Raw genomic sequence first — 23,566 nt, forward strand, 5'->3', positions numbered from 1 at the left:
GCTATGGTGGGAGCCCTGCGTGGCAACGCCCCGCGCCCGCCACGCCACGCCCCGCGCGCACGCGCGCGTCCCCACCCAGGGGGAGGGAAACCCACGCACCCGCAGCCCCCCCCCCTCTCCCGCCGGGCGAGGGGGTGGGCTGCCCAATCGCAGGGGGAGCCGCCGGCTGAGTGACGGTGGTCATGCGCCGGCCGGCCAATGGCGGCGCCCCCTCTGCGGGGTGGGGCGGGACTACCTGCCCCAAGGTGTGCCGCGGGCGGGGGGGCGCTGAGGGGAGGGCTGGAGGGGTGCAGGCAGCCGTGAGGGGAAGGGCCGGGGGCGCTTGGGCCGCTGCCGGCGTGGGGCAGAGCGGGGGTTGGGGCTGCTGGGAGGGGCGTCGGAAGGGCCTGAGGCAGCCGTGAGGGGGCAGGGGAGCGGGGGGCGGCCGTGGCCCTGGGGTGAGCAGGAGGGGAGCCCGCGGCGGGAGGCGGCCTGCAAGAGGGCGGATGGGGGCGGGCGATCAGAAGAGCTGGCGAGGAGGAAGTGTGGGGCTTTTCTTTCTTTCTCTCCCCCTCTCTCTCTCTTTTTTTTTTTTTTTTTTTTTTTTTTTTTAGGGTTTTTTTAATACCTACTTTGGTGCGATCTCAGTCAGGCACTCCTGATTGGCTCAGGCCGGCCGCGCTCGCTGCGTGCTGTAGGAAACCCTGTGCATTTCTTCCCGGCGGCGGCAGCGGCAGCAGCAGCGCTACCAGCACCATCAGCAGCCGTGTTCCCGCATGAATCAGAGCGGCATCTATTTCAGGTGGCTGTAACAATGGACGGTTTGTCCTCGGGACAAAGCTGACCGCTGAGAAAGCGCTGCTGCTGCTGCGACCCCGGGGCTCGGAGAAGCTGCTGTTTTGTGTTTATTGCAGTACTGCTCAGTCTGAATGGCTTGGAAAACGTTATTTCCTTAGTGTTTCTGGGCAGTGAGGCTCAGGCTTTTTGTAATCAGATTGCAGAATCACCTGCTAATGTTAAAAAACTGCATAGACAGTTAGGTTTCACTACTGGATCCTGACTGCAGTGACGTTCCCAGCTCGAATCGATGAGCAAAAAGCCCCCAGCATCAGGCTTATTTATTGAGTCTCTGTGCCTGCTTGGAAGCAGAAAACAAAAACAAGACTCGACCGCATATTTTCAGGGCTGGGGTATGAGGCAGCAGTAGTTCATACCAGGTTACAGCTAGCATGAAGCTTCAGTACTAAACGTGTGAGCCATACCTTGCAGGTTTCATCCATATTGCTGTTCTAATTAAGGGTGTTATATTTTGATTTTTTTTCCCCTCCTTGTGGCATACCACAGTAGATGCCCTTTTTAGATGCTGTTACGTCTATTCAAATTAGATAGAAGTTGCTGAAAGGCCCCATATTGAAGATGCATGTATTGAAAAAGCAGCCCTATTGCATTAGGCTCCTGTGTTGGGTGGCTTACGCTGGCCAGGGGTCCCTTTTGCAAGAGCATTTGTTTCAGATTTGTGGTGAAACTAGCAGAAGACCTACCAGTATGACTTAGACTTAAATTGGGGTGAGTGGGTAGTTCTTCCTTAGGCTCTTTTCTGATGTATTTAACCAAGGGATGCTTAAATTTGGACCAAGGTCTTAACCGACTTTGGAAGTAATAATAAGATTTGAGTAGGGACATGTTTGGTTTTTGTTTAAAACATGTCAGATAAAATGCCTGTGTAATAGCAGAGCTTCAATCCTACAGATCTGTTTCTCTGGACAACTTGTCCCAATCCTGTCTTTCTGCAGTGGCTGCTAGCCTGGTGGCTGGGAGAGAAAAATGAGGCGGGTGCTGATTTGGCAATAGGGCCTCCCTGCACAGTGCTGTAGCAGACCTCCACCTCTGGTGGCATGTAAGAGAGACCTGGAGCAGCTGTGCTTTTTAGTCTTAATTGATGTGGGTGATTGGTCTGTTACTGTTCCAAGCTTGCTCCTCATAGATTGGTTTCACTATGAAAGGGGGGTACAGAAGTAAGACATCCTGGGGAGGAGGGGAAGGGGTGATGTAAGGCCATGAGAGCAGAGCTGGGGCCGTTTCATGTTGTATACTTATAAGGGAAAATGAGTTGGAACTGGCCTGTTGGCTCAGTCTGTTTCAAGAGGTCTTACTGCGTTTTTGGAAACACTGCAGTGGGTTGAGAAAGTATCTAACTAGTTAAAGGAACCTCAGCGAGGACAGGAGCTCCTTCACCAGCAAAGTAAGGGAGATCTCTCTACTTGTTTCTGTCTCGTGGGAAAGTTGTACTTGCTCTGGGAAGCGTGCTTACCAAGAACCACAGTGGCTTTTTGAAAGTTTTAATTCCCCAAAAAACAAACTAGCATAGCCCAGTGAGGCATAAACCCAGCAGCTATGGTGCTCTGAGGGAGCTAGGGGCAGGAGCTGTGCATCAAGATGCACAGACTAGTGTGTGGCTTATGGTGGTACCAGCCTGCCTTAGCAGCCTTAGCCCTATGGCTCCACCGACTGCGTGCTGTACCAGAATGGGTGCTGGGAGCTCTAGCTCTGCACTGGGAGCTGCCTGCTGGTGATCAGCAGTACCTGTGTCATGGTTTGGGAACCTCTACTGTATGTAAATCCCATGCTGCTGCTTGTGTAGGGGAAAGGGAGTGTGTTTTTCCAGTCCTGTACTGCTCCCTGACTCGACGGCCCGTGCCTCACATGTCTGTGACCTTAAGCATCATCCCAACCATTTGCAGCGCTGCAGATTCCCCCAGAGAGGGCCTACAACAAAGTCCTTGTGTGGCAGCTACGTAGCTGTTGTCTCCGTGCCTGAACCGAGGGGAAGCTGCCAGTTTTGGGGAGGGCAGAAGGGAATTTGGGTGCTTTTTTCTAGGAGCTCCCTTTCATCAGTCCTGCCCTTTTGACGGGACAGGGACATGGAGCAGAGGTGAGGAAGTTGAGCCTTGTGGCTTATTGCCACACTGACCTTCTCATGGCTCACTGCTCCGCTGAGGCATGCCGTGTTAAGGCCAGCTGCTGTACCAGGGAGCAAGGTTAAAGGCTTTCAGGAGCTGAGACTGTGAGCAACCCTTCGCCCCCAGGGTTTCAGTGCAATACAAGGCTGTAACGATACAGCGTTGTGGGGATGGAGGGGCTTTTTACTAGCTTTTCTGCTTTTCAACACTGAATAAGCTTTGTCCTTTTTTTCCTAGCGTTAGCGTTATAAATAAGCTACGCTGAAAGCTCAGGATGGAGGTTTGGACAAACTACCTCGAAAGGTGAATCCCTCTTCCTCCCTTGAGGCAAATAGCATTTGCAATTAACCTGAAATTGCCTTCCCTCGCCCCCCTCCCGCCCCCAACCTGTCTGCCAGCCATGAGGGAGCCGAAGAAATTTCAGCAGTCCTGTAGCTGATGAAATTTTTGCTTTGGCTCCAGCCTGAAGCACTGGTGTGGATTGCTGCTTCAAAACTCAGCATGGTCCATATAAAAAATTGCCCATGGACTCCCATTTGTGAATGACACCCTGCATCAACAGAAACCAAAGATCAATACATCCACCTCACTGACTTTATAGCATTTGAGCTGGTGATTACTTGCTTACTTTATATGCCTCAGCTATTTGAACTCCCCCTCCCGTCCTCCAAGCTACTGACTCATTTCCTTCTCTAAAACCTTCCTTTTTTAGCCTTTCGCTCTGAAGTATTTGGTGGCTGCTTTGAGCCGCCTGCTCCATGCCTTACTTAGGCAAACTCCTACATGACAGCCCTGCAAGCCTTGCTTTTGTACCATGGAAATCGTTTCTTTTTTCCCCAATACTTCCAGTTCTGAGGGGCAGTTTTAGCTACTGACTGTGCTCTTAAGCAAATTGCTTCTTTGCTGTTGGAACTGACAATCGACAAAGCAGCTGGTGAGCTGAGACTGCCGCTGCTTATGCTAATTGCTGTTGTCTCCCTGTTAGCCCCCGCTTCCCCCATCTGTCTACATCCACCTGCTGTCTTTTCATACCCTTTTGTCCTGATCTCGCAGTTCGAGCAGGGATCGCAGAGAGACTCCTCTTTGTCGGGACACCCACCCTGCAACTGCAGAGTGCCCGGATGGCAGGATCAGTCCCTGACCTTATGTGCCGTCTCATAAAGCAATGAAATGGGAGGTGTCCCCTTGTGCGAGGCCAGAGGCTGGTGGTGGCCCTGAGCTTTGGTCGTGGCTGATGGGTGCTACTGTAACCACACCAGCTGAGCGTGCTTGAAATGTAGTCCGTTTTTCTCAGGGTTTATGGAATATTGGCTCAGTGCTCTTGGCGTCGCAAGGCTCAGCAAAGATAATTTTAGACAGGAACAGAAAGTCTCTGTAAACCTTACAGTCATCTACTTCACTGGCAGAAACAAAGCCACGAGAAGCCCGTTGCTGTGCATTGCTGAAACATTCTGCTTAGTAGATGCACTGGAGTAAAAATTTAAAGGGAAATTTTGGGGGAGGAGGAGAACCTAAAGGTACTTCCAGAAACTGCTGTGGTGCTCCACTCTTTTTCTGGAGAGGCAGTGTGGCACAGCAGGCAGCGTGCAGGAACCAGGAACCTGGAGCCTGATCCAACTCCCTGCCCTAGCCTGTGGGATGAGCCTGGGCAAGCTGTTTTCCCCTTTATCTTAGTTTCCCCTTTGTGAAGTGTTAGCATTGTTACTGTCTTTTCTATAATGCAATCTGAGATTTAGTGGAGATTGGAACTGGATGTTGCTTATAAATATGTGCTATTTTTACAGTAATGAAAAGGCTGTCCTAAATTGGTAAGGATGAATGCCAGAACTCATATTCTTTTTAATTTGCTTTCAACTTCCACGATTGCTGCAGGTTGCAGTCCTTCTAATTTCTGTATGGTAAAAACTCTGCAGGCTATGAACAACCGAACCAAAATCTGACCCTGCTTGCTGCTGTAAAACCCGGTTAATTCTATCAGTGCCTCGTCAGAACCATTCTGGATTGAGTGTGATGGGGAAGGTAGCCCGATGCTTCATTACCCCGGGGGCATTTTCACCACTAGAAGAAAAGAAGGAGGAGGAAATAACCCAAGAAGTCAGCTCAGGAATGGAACAGCTCCATATTAATTTACATATGTAAGAATGTCTTCAAGCTACTCCCCTAACTGGATTAATTTTTTTCCCTTTTTTTTTCTTTGCTTTTCTTGCCACTTAAGTGCCTGTCCGAAGTACTTTATATGAGAATGAAACGCATCCTGCTCCAGAATCAGTTTAAGGACTGTTCAGCCACTGCTCAGCTCTTTCTTAAACTCTCAAATTAGGCAACAAGCAAAACTTACAATGATTTCCCTCCATGCACGTGAATTGGATCTTAAATCCCCTCCAGTCTGAGAAGGCTGGCTCATGTTGAGCACGCTGAGGCCTTGAACTCCTCTTAACTAGTGGGTAAAGCTTTAAGCAGCATCTCTGGCTGTGTTATTCGAATGATTTGCAGTGTTTAGTGTGGTTACGCTCCTGAGCTTTTGCTGTGAGACACGGCCGCGTGTGCAACCCGTTTTATAGAGGGGGAGGGCAGAGCCGAGAGGCTGCATTACTCTCCCAGCCTTGGGCAGGAAATCTGTGGTAAGTCTGATGAAGTCTTCACTGCCTTTACGGGGTAACACCCTAACCTTTAGGCCATCTCTTCTCTGGGCATGTAAGATGATCGTGCTACTACATTTAATGCGGCATGGCTGCCTGAATTTCTTGGGGAAAAAGCACTTGTGGCTTATGTGGGCTTTGTTCCAGGTGTGGAGGTGGTTGCTGCTGAGATCTATCTGCAATGCCATTAATAATTTTTTTATTTCCTGACTAAATTAACCCCCACTCCTCTCACACTGCAACCCAGACAGAAGGTTGTTGGAGCAGTTTGTTTTGTTGGTTGGGTTTTTTGTTTGTTTGTTTGGGGTTTTTTGTTTTTTTGATTTTTTTTTTTTTTTTTAATGATAGGGTTTGCACTTAGCTACATCAGAATAACAAAGAAACCTTTTGGCAGTGTGTTGCTTCTGCAGGATGGCTCTTTCTCCTGGCTTGGGAACTGCAGTCCTGTTTGTTTGTTGGGGCTGTGACGACTTTCTGAACCTGTGTAGATTTAGCTCTCAGGAGCGGGGGATGCTCGGTTCTTGTTATTGGGCTGGTTTAAATTAGGAGTTCGTAATGAGAATTTCTGAGGGTAAGATTAGATGGCATGTGAATGAGCTCTACCAGATGTATCACCAATCGTGCAAGGTGCTGTACAGGCATAGACTGGAAAATCGCCACCCTAATCTGCTTACTGTCTAACCATGAGATAAGAAACGCATCGTGTGATGAAAAAGGAAGCAATGAGACCGTATTAGTCAGCATGACGGATGTTGATCAACAGCAGCTTGATAGCTGGGAAGAATTTGCTAGGGGGTAGTGAAAGCCCCTTCAAAACTGACCAAAGATAATGAATTAGCACTGAATGTGATTTCTGGGAGTGGTGTACAAGGGGGGGTGCTCTGAGCATTTTGGGTGGTTAGAGGAGGCCTGAGTTGCAGAGGCAGGTCTGTAGAGATAAGCACTCGTTTCCAAAGCACAGCCCTGGCTGCTCTGAGACTAGTGAGAAGCCACGGCACTGCCAGTGCCTGCGGAGCAGAGCTGGGCAGGCGGCAGGACAATCTCCTGCCCACAGCCTGGGACTGGATAGGTCCAAGAGCTATGAGAGCTGGTTGTGCCAGCGGCGTTAGGGGTGGGTGCTAGGGAGAGCAAGCAACCAGGTTGTGCTCGCTTATCTTTTTGCCTTCCAATATATCAGGTAGTCTAAAAAAGGGAGTGAACCTGGTAAACCTGCCTTACACAGAGACAGACAACACTCCTACCGCTTCTGCCACTTGGATTGTGTGAGGTGAGGTGGAGGAGTAGGAGGACATTGCAGAGAGAGAAACTGGAAAAGGGGAGGGTCTTGCTGTGTTTCCTGCAAGTGTGCAGGCAGACAGCACACAGCCACGAATGGGAACCTCTGACAGTATCCCTGACTTCTCTCCTGTGTTGTGGGTGCCATCAGCCCAGAGGATGTGGTCTTTATGCATAGCTCAAGAATGGGGTCAAGAGTGGCTTGATAGCTATACCTCTGCTAGCCCCCCTGGCCTGATAGCTGGGCCACAGTGAGCTATATATTCCTGTTGCTGTCGGACTTGTCCAATGAGTGGCTGTGGGCAAGTCACCACTGACAAACAGGGTAGTGTGAGTGAAACAGCCCTTTCCCACCACCTTCTTTAGATCTGTGCTGCGCCTAGATCCATGATGGTAGCCTGTGCTGGCTCTCCTCTGGCATGCTGGGTAGAGAAAGGCTAGCTGGTCTAGTGGGATGAACCAGCTTGGTGAGCCTGTGTGTTTCCAGTTTTCAGCAACTGGTGGTGTCTTTCTGAGCCATTGCACCGCTTGGATAGCACAGCTACCCAACAAGCTGTACGTGGGTATTGGGAACAGTCACCCAGCAAGCTGTACGCAGGTACTGGCAAGGAGCATGACTGCAGCTGCTTTTCTGAAGGAGGCCAGGAAGCACAGTTTGCCAGTTGATGGTGTATGGGCTGAATCTGGCTTGCCAGAGCAACTTCTTCCTTGTGCAGGCTACCCTGCAGTCCTTCCCTAGGGCTCTGATGCTTCTGCTGGTTCAAAAAGACTTGAATGTAACCAAAGCACAACTCCTGGGCAGTGCTTCCCCTGTCACAGAATTCTTTCTCACAACATACGATGCTGATGCTTTGCTTTCTCAGTGCTCAAAAAGGTGCTTCTGACCTTCCCTACAGCTCCAGGGGCCTCGCCTCCAGACAGGCAGGTGGTATACCCTCCTCTCCGGTTCGGACTCTCTTGGTCCCAGATGCAAAGTCAGCCTCACCCCAGTTCAGGGTGGAGGTGGCCCTGCAGCCGGCAGCCTGCTGGGGAGGCCGGGCCCTGGGGCAAAGCAAGGCTGATGTTTCCCTCTCCCTGCAGTTTTGAGGACAGAGCCTGTCGAAGGCAGATGGAGTGGGAGAGCCCAGGGCTGTTGTCCCCTGCCAGGCCAGTTGCCTACTGGTGACTGAAGGCAGGGCACCATCTGGTGGCATGAAAGGAATTTGTCTGCACGTCTGTAGGAGAGCAGTCCTGACTTTCTCACCCGGATATAAACTAGTAGTTTTCAACTTTTTCTTTTTTTTTTTTTTTTTTTTTTTTCCTTCTTTCCCCTCTTCTGATGACTTAAGCCCCTCTCCGGCTTTTCCCACCTGCCTGACGTTCTTGTTTCTCCCCAGCTGGTGCGATCATCTCTTGCAGAGATGCTTAAGCTGACAAACTTGGCCAGCTCTGGGTTGTTCCTGGAGCATGGTGCAGTTTCTCAGTCTGGGAAGGAGTGTTACAGAGCTGCAAAGGGGATTGCCCAAAGACAGGCTCTGCTAGGGCCTGCGATGTGACAGCTCCGCTCCCAGTAGAGCTGTCCTAGGTCAGATCAGAGGTCTGTCTAGCCTAGTATCGTTTCCTGACAGCAGATGCCTGGGGAAGGATGGACAAAGGCAGTGAGCTGGCAGCAGGACATCAGCTAGATGATCTGCCAGCCTCCAATGTACAGGCAGGACTGTCTTTGAGTTTGACATTGTGCCTCTATTTTGAATAACCTTCTGTGGATTTCATCCTTCCTGATTTTGGGTTGTCACCATCTGAACCCTTGAAGAATCCTAGTGTTCACCTTGTGGAGGGGCAGCTGGGCAGGAGGCTTCTGCCCTGGGCCAGGAAGTGGGAACAGCTGTCTGAGGTTCATCTTCGTGCTGGGGCTTGTCGCTCAGAGCACATGCAGGAAGGGATTGATGGTATGCCACTGGTGTCTCTCTTTTCCAGGTCCCTTGGAGGGACCGGATATGCCAGATGTGTAGAGATTGTGGGTCTGCTGATCTTCAAGCAGAGAGGAGCAGTGGCACACAGCTGAGAACCAGGTGCCAAGGTGGGCCTTAAGGAGCAAGCCTTGTATGTGAGCTACCTCAGGGAGATGCGGTGCTTTGGCTCCTCCAGATGCCCTGAGACCCCAGCTGTTTCAGAGCTACTGGACACTTGAGCTTGACTGTTCCCTGAGAAGGCTGTGCCAAAAATTGGTAAAGTGGAGGCCTGTTGTTTTGTGAAAAACATGGCAGTCCAAGCTCTTTCTCACCCAAATTCTCTTGGTTTTGGCTGGGTCTCACTTCTGTTTTGGGGTCTCATGAAACGTGGATGGTGAAGATTAAGGTGTTTCTGCCCTCAGCTGACAGGTTACACAGCTGCTGGTGTTTCTCCAAGCGGACCAATTTCAAGCATTTCTTTTTCATTTTGTTGTGGGATTCCCATGAGACATCCCATCAGCTTTCCTGTTCTCACTAGTGTTTTGGATTCCCAGAGCAGTTTTGTCCCGTTTTCTTTGGACTGGAGCCATAGCAGCCCATAGAAAACACTCATCTTGCTGTTGCTTTTGTCATGTAACTAAATGTAGGTACCTCCTGTCCTGTAAAGGTGTGTCTCAGCAGAGCTTGTGTGCCTGGAGAAGGGTCTGCAGAGTCATGAGGAGCAGGCTGCGAGCTAGGAGATGTGCCAGGCTCTGAAACAGGCACCCCTGTACTAAGAAGCATCTCGTCCAGTGTTTAGATCTGACTGCTGTCAGTGCTCTGGAAGAGGGCAGCACAGACTGGTTTTCTGTTACACTCTTGTGCTTTCCACGTGAGCAGGGAAGAGCAGTGGGGCCACTGAAAGTCCATCTTTGCAAATTCACATTTTGCCACCAGAGAGCTCCCATCCTTCACACCACTACAAGGGTGAGGAAATAGTGGCCAACATGGCAAAAAAGTCTCTCAGTCTCAACAGTATCCCCGCTCTTGTAAGGGCTGGACTCTGTCGTGCTTGCTCTGCCTTTTAACAAAAACATGATTCTCCTAATGCTTGGATGAGTTTTACCCCTTCATTGCAGGCTTCTTATGAAAGGGTGAATATTGAGGGTGGGAATACTGAGGCTGGCTAATGAGAGAAAACACAGTGAATACGTGGAAATCGGGTGGCAGCAATGCAGTTTTCCTCTCTCTGGTGGTTTTGGACAGTCTTGCTGATGGAATAGCAGGGCTTGAGAGGGTCTGCGTGAAGCACATCCTCACTGCTAGTAGTCCTACAGAAGAACGTGGCACTTCTGCTTGCATCTGTTACTTGTGCTTCTAGGAGTGTTGGCACATGCAGTAGGTTTAGTTTTGTACTAATTTGAGTTAGTAATCACCACTGATATCACTTTTCCTGTTTAATTACAGGGTTGAAACGTTAACTCCTCCTTTCCTCACCCTTATCTGGCACTTTCATAAACACCTATTCCATCCTCCAACATTTCTGCTTTGCTGAGGAGACCAGCCTTCCACACTTGGAGGGAAAGATGGGTAATTGGTTTAGTTCTTTCAGTCTGTGAAACCAGTAACTGAAAAATTAGTCCTGAATGAGAGGTCTGAATGCTACACTGAATTTGGAAAAATGACTGCGCTCCCTTCTTTGGGGCCAGTGTGATGTCTTGCCTTCCTTCTGCACTTCTCCTCCCTGCCCCTTACATGTGCTGAGAGCCTGAGGAAGCCCTGTCTCACCTGGAGCCTGTGAGACGTCAGCCAAGAGGTAGTTCTTCTCTTTGTGGCCACCCCCATGGCATCTTGGTGGAGATGAATCTGCAAACTAATAGTCTCAGCTGCCTTCTCCAGCAGAGATCAAAGGGCCCTTGCAACTGCTCTCAATTTGTTCAATCTCCTCCATTTTTGTTCAGACACCCCTCTTCTGTGGTGCCCTATACCTGACAGAAATACCAAAGGAACTGAGGGTTAGGGAGCGTGAAGCACTAGAGTTCAAAACAGTCACATCTTACCAGATCTAGTCTCTCTTGTCCTGCTTTAGAAGCACTTCAACAAAGGACCTATCTGCCAGCAGTACCTAAAGTCCATACCTCAAAAAGCAACAGTAGCCTAATACTTAAAAAAGCCCTTACCTTTAGAGCCTCAGACCAGTAGGTATTAGCTGTGTGTCCAGTTCCTTCCCCTCCTCACCTTGTTGTCTGGAGATGATGAGTGAGAGCCACGCTTGGCTGCAGCATGGTCCAAGAGGCAGTCCTGTTCAAAGCCAGGGTGCTCTCTTGGGGAAGATGGTGTGGAATCATCAGTCTCTCTGCTTCCTGGAGTGGCACACTGTGCTACAGCTCTGTTGTGAGAGTTTTTGTTGCTATTTATTGTGCTCTGAAAAGGGTCTGGTGGAGACCTATGCTTGCTTTTCACTGTTTTGTCTTGCAGGTCGTCTTGGGAGGAAGGTTCCTTGCAGGTTTCATTATGCTGAGCACTGGTGTGCGGTCACAGGACAGGGGAAATGGGGACTGTAGGTAAAGGTAAAAGCTCGTGTTAGCCTGGAAGGCATGATCTTCAAGGCAAGATGGAGGGAACTGGAATGTTGTTTAGTTTAAGGAAGAGAGGATTCAAGAGGTTGTAATGATCTGCAAATATATGTGAGGTCAACTGTGGAAGAGTAGTGTGTTCTTTGTGTTCTTGCTAGCTGAAAACAAGCTGTATTAGCCTTAGATCATAGCAAGGGACATCATATTTGGGATCAGAAAAATGTTTCCAAGGGTGAGAATAGCAAACCAATGGACTAGGTTACCTGGGAAAGAAATTAATGTCCTTTCTTAGAGGTTCTAAAGAAGCAGCATCAGGAACAGTGTAACTTCCATCCATGTCCTCGGCTGGTCTGTAAAATCAAAGGATGTTCTCAGGTAGAGTTTTGTGGCATAGAGAGAGGAGAGTGGAAGGACACACACCTCCAAAGACCAGTCTGGCAAGTCCCCTCATCTTAGGCCTAGGATCTTTCATGTGATGGATCCACAAAGGTCGTGCAGTTTCTGTTGGGAACTGAGTCACATAGTGCCAGGGAAGAGAAGGAAGTCCTTCAAAATTCGGGTGGTTACCAGGAGAATAATTTCATCCCAGGAAACTAAGGACACAGCTCTGGCACTTTTCAGTCCAACCTGGCTTCCTTCTGGCCCTGTCTGGACTTAGCGGTCCAGAAACATTATCCTAGCCCAGGGAGACATGCCTGTTCTGCATTATCCCTTCTCTGGTCATGACCAGCTCTGGCTGCACTGAGCTTTAGCATTACATCAAACAAGATCACCCCAAGCTAGAAATAGAATCTTGTAGCAGTCCTAAGTACAGATCGTTCGTGTATGTCCCTGTTTGCAACAAGAGACTGCAGCAGCTTCTAGGTAGTTTGCAAGTGGTCCCCAGGGCTTTGGGTTCATTCTTGGGAGTGCTTGCTTAGGAAGAATTGCCAAGGCAAGCCAGAACCTCTGCTTGCACTCTCCAACATATGCAGTGAGCTCCGTCTCACTGAGAAGCAAACCAGCAGAACTGAACAGCCGGCTGAGAGAGAGATCTCATCTGCAAAACGCTCTCCCTCCTGGTGAGCTCCCTGCTTGGGGTGCAGAGCCTGATTCTTACTCCAGCATGCAGGCATTGTAAATGGGGTGTGAATTAATGCTGGTGCCATATGAAGTGTCCTGTCTTGCTCCTGAGCTGTGTAAAGGATCTTTAGCATGAGAATTGGCTCCAATGCTGTAGCAGCTGCGCAATGAGTTCCAGTTTTAGCTGAAATAAGTTGCACTTTCACTGAAGCACTTTTGCTATCTAGATTTTCACTAGAAACTTATATTGAAAGAATGTGTATCTTCAGTGAGCATCAAAAATCTTAGCCTGGAGGAATGCTGCTTTTGAAACATTGCTGCAACACAACTGTGTCACAGGGCCAAAACCTTGTATGGAGATACGCTTCCTGGAGGGCTGTCTGGCCTGTAAGGGTGCCTCAAAGCAGCAAGACTCCTGCAGTTGTAAACTTGGTGCAGGTCAGGGGAAATGTTTCAAAAGTTAGGGTGAGTTTGGGGACACACATATTGGAAGACGAGCATATGCTAGCATGCATCTGTGTGTGAATACCCACAGGCAAAAAAGAGCCAGGGCTCTTCTAGAGTGGGAGAACTTGCTTCATCATTTATTTATATGCTCCAACACTTGCATTTTCATGAGGCTTAGATATTTCATGTATTTGCCAGAACAAACACAGCACAAGACTCTTCTAAGCTGTTGATGAAATCATTAAGGGGCACTGTGTCTACTTGTGATTTTCCACATCTTTGAGTGTACTTTGAGATGCGTACATAATATCTGGCACTCACAGGCACCATGTGGATTTGTGATGATCTTGGGAGCACTGCTTCTCCACAAAACAATGTCTTGATCACATCCAAGCACAGATGTTGTTTGTTTGTCTGTTACAGGTGTAGCATGAATGATATTTGCTTGTTGAGCCACACAAGCCATGCTTTCATGAAAACTCATTCTTTAAAGTTACAAATAGTTCATTTTAGTGCAGTGGTTCGGAAAACACTGCAGTAAACTCTCTTGAAAAGAGACTGAAGTATACAAATAAGGGAGTTATGTGTGGAGGGGAAATGGACAGCATTTTTTTTAATGGCATATTGAGTCTCTAACAAACCTTATGGTTTTGTCAGCAGTGTCAGGATTTTGTGTCTATATATATATTTATTTTAAAATCCTAGCTGCTGGAAGGAAGCTATTGCATAAGAATCCCCATTTTCTCATTAAAAAAAAAAAAAAGAAGAAGTTTCTAACCCTCATGGTTGCTTAGAAAAACACGAAAACATGAGCTGAATGTTCCAGATAGAATGTTGAAATCAAAACCAAACACAATGGAAAACTTGGTTCATAGCTTTAAAATCCAGACAGCAAATAAACAGTCTTAGATTGGCTTAGAAATTCTGCAGTTTGGAAATGTATCAATATCTGACTTTTGGGACCTGATTGCTGGCATGAGGGCACATGTGATTTTGGAATCAGAGTTTAGTCTCCTTTTGGTTAGGCAATACTGATTTTTATAAAAAGTAAATATTTCTATAAAATAAAATATTTTATAAGTATTTCTCTGGTGAGAAGACCTTTTTAAAAACTTTCTTTAGCGTTGTTTGTGTCTCTTGTTTTGTTTCTCAACAAATTTTGTTTTGTTCTGAGTTGAGAATTCCATCCTGAATCTCTTTTGGTTCATGCTTCTTTCCCTTTTGACTTTAAAGTTTCTATCTGGAGATTTCCATTTGTTTGGGTTTTGATGTTGCCCTTGGATTTGGTGTTTTCTTCCTTTTCTCATTTTGGCTTCTTTATCCTGTTCTTTGCTTTTCAGCCTTGTTTTGAGCTGGTGCTGGAAAATTCCACCTTGGGTGGTGGGTGATGTTGCACCTGGATATTGCTTTTTATCATCTGAGTGCGTGATGTTTCCGAGTGGCTCACTGCAGCTACTCAAAGTCATATTTGAGCTCATCTTCTCATGACTGGGGAAATTGGCTTGCTTTGTTTTTCCAGAGGAGAAGACTGAATTTTTGGTGAAAGACGTGCACAATGCAGGAATTCATGGAGAGAGAATTTCAGTTCTCCAAGCAGAACTGGCTCTGACGGTCTGTAGCGGTGAACTTTGTGGCTGTACTGCTGGTGAAGCTGTTGGGTGGTGTGAGAGAAGTTGGAGGATGAAAACCAGAGATCTTTATCTCTTCTATCCCCAACTTGTGTGACATGGGAATGATGATTGTATATCCATGCTGCAGCCTTCAGACCAGGTTTTTCTTGCACTCCACTTCTGGAGCTAACAGGCAAATTCAAGCTCAGATGCTGCCTTGGCCCACACTGTGGTGCTTTTTGAAAGTTGGAAGATGTAGGTTTAAACACACTTGCTGTGGGCCTAAGATCTTGTTCTTAGAAGCTGGCTGGATTGGGCACAGCCCCATCCACAGCAGCTAGTATGAGCTTAGTCCTTCCAAAATGACTATTTAGAGCTCAAGCTAGCAGCCAGCAACAAGAACAGAAACCCTGTTGTATCCCAGGCCTTCACCCTGCCCTTTGTCTTGCAGAAGAGTTCCCTTTTCTGACCTGACTGACTGACTCCAGATTTTATGTCATGAACTGTATTTGCAGAATGAAAATAAAGGCTCTGCAAAGCCCTGGTTAGTGGAGTCCCAAGGAACAGCAGTGGGATGAGTATGACCTACGTGGGAAGCTCATGGCAGGAGTATGTGTTGGGGAGGTCATGGTCCTGGGAAGGTGAGGAACCAGGATATAGCACTGTCCAAGGCTGACAGCCCAACTGAAGAGGATCCTGAGACACGGGTGACAGCTGTGGATGCATGAATGAAAGAAAGGCATGATGGTGCAAAGCTACTATATCTCTGCATAGCTCAGCTGCAGATGAAATACTTTATTTGGAGCCTGTACAGCTGGCGGATTTTTTCCAGAGACCATCATCCTGCTCTAAACCTGTCCCGGACTGTTTTGGAAAGGGTATGGTTTCTCCCCTAGATTGTGGGAGGCAGATGGCTTCCTGTGTGTCTGCATTTAGGGGAGAAACCCCAGGTGGGCGTTAAGTGCTTCAACACAGAATTGAACTCTGCAACAACCCTTGCAGACTGACATCTCTCAGCTTCTGTAGTCAGGATCTCAGCATTTAGGACCATTTCTCCCCCAGGGAAATTTCACCTAGGTGAAATGTTTTTAGATCTGCATCATCCAGTGTTTAAGATGAGACAAAGTACTATCCCTGGTGTGATTTTTCTTTTCCCAGAGTCTTGTTATTTTGTTAAGGTCAGAAATCCACAGAATAAGATCTGCAGCTCTGAGCATCATATATGTGAGCTAGAAATGTCTTAACAATAGGCAGGCTTGCTAGAGCTTATTTGTCAGAGTCCTTGTCTTCAGAGCTTAAGCGTCTGCATCTATCATCCTGTAGTTTATCCTGTAGTAGACTCATGGCTGTCCAGGGCTTCAAGGCCATATGGATAATTCAAGCTCTTCATATCCCATCTAATTCAGGACTTTCCCAGCATGATTAACCTCAGATGGCCCTGTATGTGCTGGGTGGAAGGCAAGGGCCGATCCATGCATTAAGCAATGTATACAACAGGCTGCCAGAAGGTAGGGGCGGGGTTAGCTTTACTCCCATTTTAAACCAACAAAGAGAGGTGCCTCCAAAGTTTAGCTGCTGCAGACTGCACAAGACCCTGAGTAACCTAATCATTCAGGATCTGCTTTGAGCAGGGAGCTGGACTTGATGACCTCCAGAAATCTCTTCCAACCTGTATTACTCTATGATAAATTCAGCAGCATTATATTGCAGGGGACCACGTAGGAAATCTGTGACAGAACCAGTGCATCTGGTAACAGACCCTGCATCCTGCCACCGAGTGAGGCTGTGGCAGGCCCTAAGGTAGGCTGACATGTCCCATCTTGAATAAATAAAAGCAAGAGAGGCATAGCTAGGAAGAGAGAGAAGTAGGGAGAGGCATTCCTTTGAGCCATGCCTCATAGCACAGACTGACTTATCTGTGTTTGCCAGGCTTTAAGAAGTAAGTGATATGTGCACACATTTCAAGAGGAAGCTGTTGGGTGGCATATAGTGATTAGAAGTACTTGAGCAGGCAGAGAGAGATATAGACAGGTTAGAGGTGGCATGGCCAGGTCTATGAAGATACTGTGGCGCTGCTGGTCTCCAGAGCAACTGGTTGCCCACTTCTCAAAACACTCATTTCTGAACTGCTACTTAAAATTCCTAAGTGAGGAATTTGCAGAAAGCATGACCTTAGAATGGGGCTAGTGGGACTCAGAATGCTTGCTGGGACAAGATGCAGTAGCAGAATGAGTGAAAAATCCTGATTATTATTTTTCTTTACAGGCTTCCTCAGCTTCTCCTCAAACTCTGAAGTGTTTTGAAGTTTGACCATCAGAGCCCAAATTCGTGAGCTGTGGTAGATCTGAGAGGAGTGGTTTCTGACAGATCTGATGTCTTCAGTGCTTATTTCTCCTTCCTTCTCCTTGCCCAGCCGGGGTGTTGTTGCAAGGTGTCTGTGATGTTTCTCAGCAGTGTTCTTGATATTTGCCAATAATGCCTATGCCTGGTTGCTGGGTTTGTTTGGGAATGGCTTGCTGGAATACTCTTCTCTGAGAAACATCTCCTGTGGGGATATTTGTTCTCTGCAAGGAATTTGGGTTTTCCTTTTCTTTTAATATCAGGTTTGCTGTGTAAGAGCATACAGAAAATCTGATTTTTGGCCATGTTTTGTAATATTTGCTTGAAATTGGCTGGTCTTGTAAATATTCTTGCCAATAAATTTGAGTGTGTCAACAGAGAGAGTGAATTTCTGTCATGGGGCATAGTAAGAAACTTTTTCAGTGTTGGGGTATAAGGGAACTACTAAAATGTCTAGTTTCTTGTTAGAATATGCGTAGGACAGAACAGATAAAATACAACTCCTTGATATCAGAAATGGAAGAGACCCTGAGTATCCATTTTGTCCATTTCCCTGTCTGCATGCAGGGTTAATCTAAGTAAAACCTCGTAATAGCCATTTGTCTGTCCATCGCCTTTCCTGGCAAACTGCTCCACATCTGAACAGGATAAACCAGATGTGCCTCTTCCTGCCGTGTTTGTAGGGAATCTGTATCTGTTGTTTCATTGCATGCTGAAGGGCATGAATTCATTCCAGAATAAACTGATCATGCATGTGGTTTATTTGTCTGCACGTTTGTGCTTCAAACCCATGCTTGAGTGACTGCCTCATGGGTCCCCCCCTCTTTCCGTGGTCCCAGAATTTTGGGGTTTGTGAGCATTTGTCAGCAATTGTTCTTTGGAGCATTACATCACTGTCCTAATGAGCTGGGGAAAAGTTTGTCTGACCTGGGAATGATAATATTTTGGGAGAATTACTGAACGGCTTGGCAGGGTGTTTTTACTGCAAAGATGCTCAGGTGAAATGTCATGATGTATTTTCACAGTGTAATACTGCAAATATTTACATTTCTGACCCCATTCCTTGTCTGGGTTGTTTTTGTAAGCCCTAGTCTTTGCAAGTTTTGTGCTGTGCAAAGGAGGGAAGGTTAGCCCTCTCCTTACTAAGGCTAGGAGATGCTTTTCTGTCCTACAAAATACACATGTGGCTAAGGCATTGCCATGTTGTTCATGATGTCTCCCACCACCTTCCTTCCACCTGTCCTCTGCACCCCCCTCTGCTATCTATACAAGCCCTAAGAAGCAAGTCCTAACTGGTAGGATTACTTACTGATGTGCTTGGAAGATCAGGGCTTTTGGAGCTGGGTGCTGACTTTGTCCTAGGGACAGCAGGTGAGGAGTAACTTTGACACTGCAACATGAGGAGGCCAGTGATCTGGAAGACTGCAATTTTGGGTTGCTATAGACCTGGAGACCGTGTGTCACCTGGTGCAAAGAGTTGGCGTGCAGGCCCCATGACCTGGGGCAGAGGCAGAAAGTAGTAAAGGGAAGCGAAGCCAGGGCTTTCTGTCTTCTGCTAAATGAGATGTAATGCAATGATTTTTGCATTCCAGGGTGCTCCTGTTGTCCTTTGGTATGCATCAGCAGATACGAACATTGTTCTGAATCTTCTGAAGTCTGAGAAGCCTGAGAGAAACAGATGGTTTGATTTGTAGCAGGAAAGAAAAAAGGGTGGAAAAAGTAACTGTTAGAAATCTATTTCCATCTCTCACCTCCAATAAAACTCTTTAGGGTAATATGCAGAAAATGTAGTTTTGGAAGGGAAGGAATCTACCTTTGCATGCATCCTGGGACAGCTGTGAACTCAGCTGAAATGGGTGGAGCCAAGTAGGAACGTAGGGGCAGTGCTGAACTTTAGGCCAGGAGCTGTGTCAATCCAGAAAGAGCAGATGGTTCCCTAGCTTTTATATCTCCTGGTAGCCCCTAGTGCGCATGTGTTTTTGAAGGTATATCCCTGAAGCATCCAGAAGAGTCAAGGAGGTAGTCCCCATATGAAGGAGAATTGGCTCTGCTTGCTTATTCAGCTCTGTCTCAGACACCAGCTGGATGTGACCTGTTGGCATCTGGGGAACTTCCAGGCTAGGTCTCTGTCTTTGATAAAATGTATATGGCAAATGGATGATAAAAACTTCCCATTTAAGGGGGTGCGTGTGGGGGTAGTGGTGGAGAAGTCCCATCTTTTATAAGCCAGGGCCTTTGCTTAAACAGACAGTGGGTTCTTGCAATGGAGATAGTACTCTGGCACCTGCACTGGCTGGATTGTTTATTTGCCATGCCATGGGACATGCTGTTGAAGCATCCTCATGCCTGGACTTCTGCCACAGGATAATCAAGTGGGTCTTATGTTCCCTTTTCCAACAGGTGTCATGGAGAGACTCAGAAAACGTTGGCCTTGGCACAGCTGTGGACAGGACTGTGCTTGTCGGGGCTTTGCAAGGAATGTGGTCTCACCCGTGACCCCAGATGCCTTCACAGAATCTGGCATCTCTCTGCACTACCTCCCCTTCTGCACCTGGTTCATCTTGACTCCTCTGTACTCAACATTGGGGATGTTGTGTTACAAAGATATCTCACTGGAGAGCACTTCCTCACGGTCATGCCCCAAGTCAAGGTGTGGCAGGTTACTAGACCAGCTCCGTGTTTCCTGGTTTGTGTTTATTGCTGTAGATGCTGTAGATCCGTAGCTGCCTTTGCTTCACATCAAACTCTCTGCGGTGGGCTTGCAGCTCCAGGTAAATAACAAGCCTTCCTGGGAATGTCTGTCAGGTGGGTTTTACCCAGCCTGATCCCAGCTGAGGAGGAGTGCTGAGCTTGGCTGAGCCACAGGGCTTACATAACACACCATATCTGGCCGCTTGCAACAGCGGGGAGGGTTGTCTGATTGCCAGGGTGGGCAAGAAGGGAAAGAAGGCAACTTCCTGACCATGCTGTGAATTTTAGAGAAAAGATACATATGTGGGTTTTTGGGAAGGGGAGATGACAGGCTTCCATCCAGTGAGACACTCACGCAGTGGAGTTGCAAGGAGTGCTCCCTTGTCACATGGTCAGAGGAAGGGTCGGATTGGTGCCCAAGCACTGAGGTGAACAGAATTAAGGAAGGGACTGAACTGGGACATCGGCCAGTGTGTTTTCATGGATTGGGAAGGAGAGTAAAAGAAGAGACTTGCCAGCTTGTGTTGAGTACCTGCAAGCAAATGTGAGGGGCCTGCGAAGTTTTATAGGACTGGGCTGGTCCTATAGGTCTCACAGAGAAGCCAAAGGATGAAATGTATGTGTGGTTCTGTACACACCCTTGCCCCTTCTTTTTTTGTCTACTGAAAGTGCAGTACTCCTACATATGAAGCATAGAGCTTCTGCTTCATTTCAGTGGCTTGGCAGGTTTTGTTGACTGTCATAAGGGCAGTGGTTAGATTTGGACAATGTTCTTGAAGGGCCCTGTCATCCTTTGCAGGGTAACTCTTCAGAATTCTTTATGCCCCCTTGAAAGTTATCATTGTTTGTGCCTGTGCTTTTAGATGTCATTTTGCCTGCCTCTAAGCACTCAATGTATTATACAACTGCAATTCAATTTTTCTTAAAAAAAACCTCTTAAAACTCCCACTGAGAGAACTGGTTGGTGACCAGGGCAGGTATTCAGCTGTGTCAGTCTTCACAGGATGACTTCTTTACAAAACAGGCAAAACCACAATTACAGCTAAAGCCTCTTATTTCTTCTGTTTAATTGTGTATGGCTGGCAGTGAGGATGTCAGTAAGACAATTTCAATAAGATTGAAAAGGTTGAAATGTCTTCAAAAAGACAACTTCAATAAGAAAGCAGTGAGGTTCTTTTAAAATTGATATTAATGGGAATAGACACATGGAGCGAGATATGTGAGAACTACTTCCAGCCTAGAAGCAGCAGCTGCAGAAACAAGTGTTACTTGTTTATCAAGACCATGGTGTGCCCAAGAGAAAGAAAATGCATGAGGCTGGGATTCAGCAGCTGGGTCCCAGGGCTCAGCCCTGCTAATGGTTGCCTGAGAGCCCTAGGAAAATCATCTCACTTCTTTCTTCCCATTCCCTCCAGTCACTTACACTGGGTGCTCCCTGGGACAAGTTTTGTCTCATGAACTTGAGAGATAGCCAACCACTCTCATCTTATGGGCCATGTCCCCAAATACCCACATGGCCTGGGACTTCTCTGTCATCCTGAGACCAGCTGTTGGTTTACTTCTGCTTGCTTTTTTTCTTTCCAGAATCTCTAACCTCAACTGTTTGGCAACTGAATGACTCCTAGAGCAGCAGACACTTTCACCACTTAAATCCAACAGTGCAGGCATCACAACAGAGGATGGCTGCTTGTGGGGACTGGTTGGGCTGTTGTTCTCTTGAGCATGGGTGAGAGGGTTTTAGAGAAAGTGGCTTTCATGTGGGGTCAGGGTCAGAGAGGACTGCAGAGGCAATTACTCTGTCTTCAGTGGGACTGCCCCCGCTGGCCACAGGTTTCAACTCATCTCATCCCAGCAGTGAGTCACATGTTGTGACTGAGCTGGTTAGGCCCAGGCAGGGAAGGGAAAACAGCAAGGAATCAGAGTTGGAGGCATCTCCAGACCCTGCCTGATCCCCAGGCTGGAGTCAGGAGGGGAGCAGAACAGGGGCAGCTTAGAGGTTCCTCATGTTTCCTTTTCCCCATGGCCACTCTCTCAGCCTCTTCTGTTCTGTGGATTCCCTGCAAACCCCAGCTCTGCCTTGTGCAAAGGGCTGTGCTTCCCCTGGTACTGCTCCTCCCATAGTGAGAATCCTCTCTGCTCTTCCTTCCCTGTACCCTCTGCTAGGGGATGTCCAGTTACACAGACACTGTGTCTTAAGAACAGCCTCTTGGCTTAATTCACTGATGATCCACATTGCTCCACCTGCCTTTGACATGATGTTCCCCTGCCCATGTTGGCTATGGAAACCCCCTTGGGAGGGCCCCAGTCTTGCTCATGATGAGGCAGATGGGGTTTCTAAGCAGCCTAAATTGTCTCTTAATGGACTTGTAGAAGCAGATGTAAGAGCTCCTGGGTTTCAGGCAGCAGAAGTACTGTGTAGGTTTTCTCTGCATCTTTTCTGCTATAATCTGTATCTTTGTAAGAGGTCTGCAACCTTCTTTTTCTCTTCTAAAGCAGCCTCCAAACTAGCATTCATAATAGAGACTATTTTAGTTTCTCCTGTGATTCTGGAAACTAGGGTGCTAGCATGTACTTTGATCTGGCAGTGGGAGAGAATGTACTGAGTTTGACCCAAGTTAGAACCACTCCTTTACCTCTGTGCAAGTAGAGGGGTGAATTATGTCCAAAACTGAGACTGCTGGGGTGACCTTGAAATATTGGACCCTTTTACAGTCAAAATCCTTTGGGGTGGGGGGAGGAAAGCCTGAATTCCTGACATTATTAAAGTGGATATTGTTAATTAATATGTGTGAGGGTGGATTACTACCTGGCACGAAAAAGTCATTAATGTCAATCAATCAGAAATACATGGAATGTGCTTTTTCCTTTGTAACAATGACCTCCTGGAAGGACTTTTCCCCTGTGGTTGAAAGGAAATATGCTGAGGGAAGAAAGAAAAAGAAAAGAGGAGAAGAAAGAGGAGAGGAGAGGAATATGCAATTAAATGAGAGGTATTAGGCATGTTGTCGATCTCCCTTTTCTGATTCTGGGCCTTGATTCAAATCTCATTCAATGTTTTCAGCTATGTCGTGTGTTCTTGAGCAATAACCTTGCTTGTGCTGGTTTTGCAAGCTATCAGTTGTACCAGAAGTTCAATTAATAGCCATATTGACAGCTCCCTCAAATTCACAGTTTACTTCTCCAGAAAAGTTCTCATCTTCAAGAAAGAGGCAGAAAGATCATCAGGACAGGACTTCACCCAGTGCAAGCTGACTTCAGTCCAGTGAACTCCAAATGATTTGTGGTATTGTGGTGCCTAAGCACTGAACTCCTTGCTTGTGTCTGCAGATGCTGTACCAGCAGAGGAGAAGGAAAAGAGCTCTTACCACTCAGAGCTTAAAATTACCGTGTAACATGAACAGCAAGACCTAGGCAGAGGGACGCAGTGGCAAGCAGCAGAAAGACAGGGCTTTAATGTGCTACCTTCTTGTCCAGTGCCTTATTTATCAAAGCAAAGTTTTATCCTAGAATTTGAAGAAAAAAAAAGAAGGTGGTTTTGGGAGTAGTTTAGATGAATACTTTTGGAGGAGAATTGAATTTTTCCTTGGGAAGCCAACAAAGGGTTCAGGAGACATGTCCTCACATCTTTGAAAGTTAGGGATAGCTAAGGTGATAGTCCTGCTTCTGCTGTTTGCATCAAGGAAGCATTACCCCACCTGGCAGAGTGGCATTATTTGGTGGCCTGTGTGTTTTCAAGCCCAGAACTGGAGTGCTGGACTGTAAAGACTCCGGGCTTCTTGCTTTGTACAGACTCAGCACAGCGGGACTGTGCTTGCTTTGCTTGGCACAGTGGGACTTCTAGGTAGATAGCGCTGCTTGATGCTGAAGTGGCCCTGGCATACTTGTAAAGACTGCCTCGAGGCATGCTTAGTTGCTCTCTATTTTCAGTGAAGTGCAGCTGCGGTAAATAAGGCCTTTTTGTTGCTGAGTGATTTCCAACTAGGTAAAAAAAATGTTCAGCTGGAGTCCTGAAGTTTAACAGCCAGTGTCTAAGTGCCTGGTGGAATACTTTGACCTGACATGAAATGATGCAGAATA

The 23,566-nt window shown here is 47.4% G+C and overlaps 1 long non-coding RNA gene and 1 other non-coding gene across 3 annotated transcripts; both read left to right on the top strand.

Moving 5' to 3' along the window:
* The first annotated feature begins 65 nt into the window (after positions 1-65).
* On the top strand, positions 66-17,159 carry LOC141961447 (uncharacterized). Of its 2 annotated transcripts, none has more exons than XR_012634093.1 (3): positions 66-245; positions 4,853-5,074; positions 16,724-17,159. It is a non-coding gene; the product is annotated as an uncharacterized LOC141961447 (long non-coding RNA). The 2 variants fall into 2 exon arrangements; XR_012634461.1 differs by lacking the exon at positions 16,724-17,159 and adding an exon at positions 14,974-15,497.
* A 744-nt stretch (positions 17,160-17,903) lies between these two features.
* LOC141956570 (U6atac minor spliceosomal RNA) lies at positions 17,904-18,031 on the top strand. Its single transcript, XR_012632942.1, has one exon. It is a non-coding gene; the product is annotated as a U6atac minor spliceosomal RNA (small nuclear RNA).
* Positions 18,032-23,566: the final 5,535 nt, after the last annotated feature.

This window comes from Athene noctua, chromosome 1, assembly GCF_965140245.1.
Source record: "Athene noctua chromosome 1, bAthNoc1.hap1.1, whole genome shotgun sequence".
NCBI lineage: Eukaryota > Metazoa > Chordata > Aves > Strigiformes > Strigidae > Athene > Athene noctua.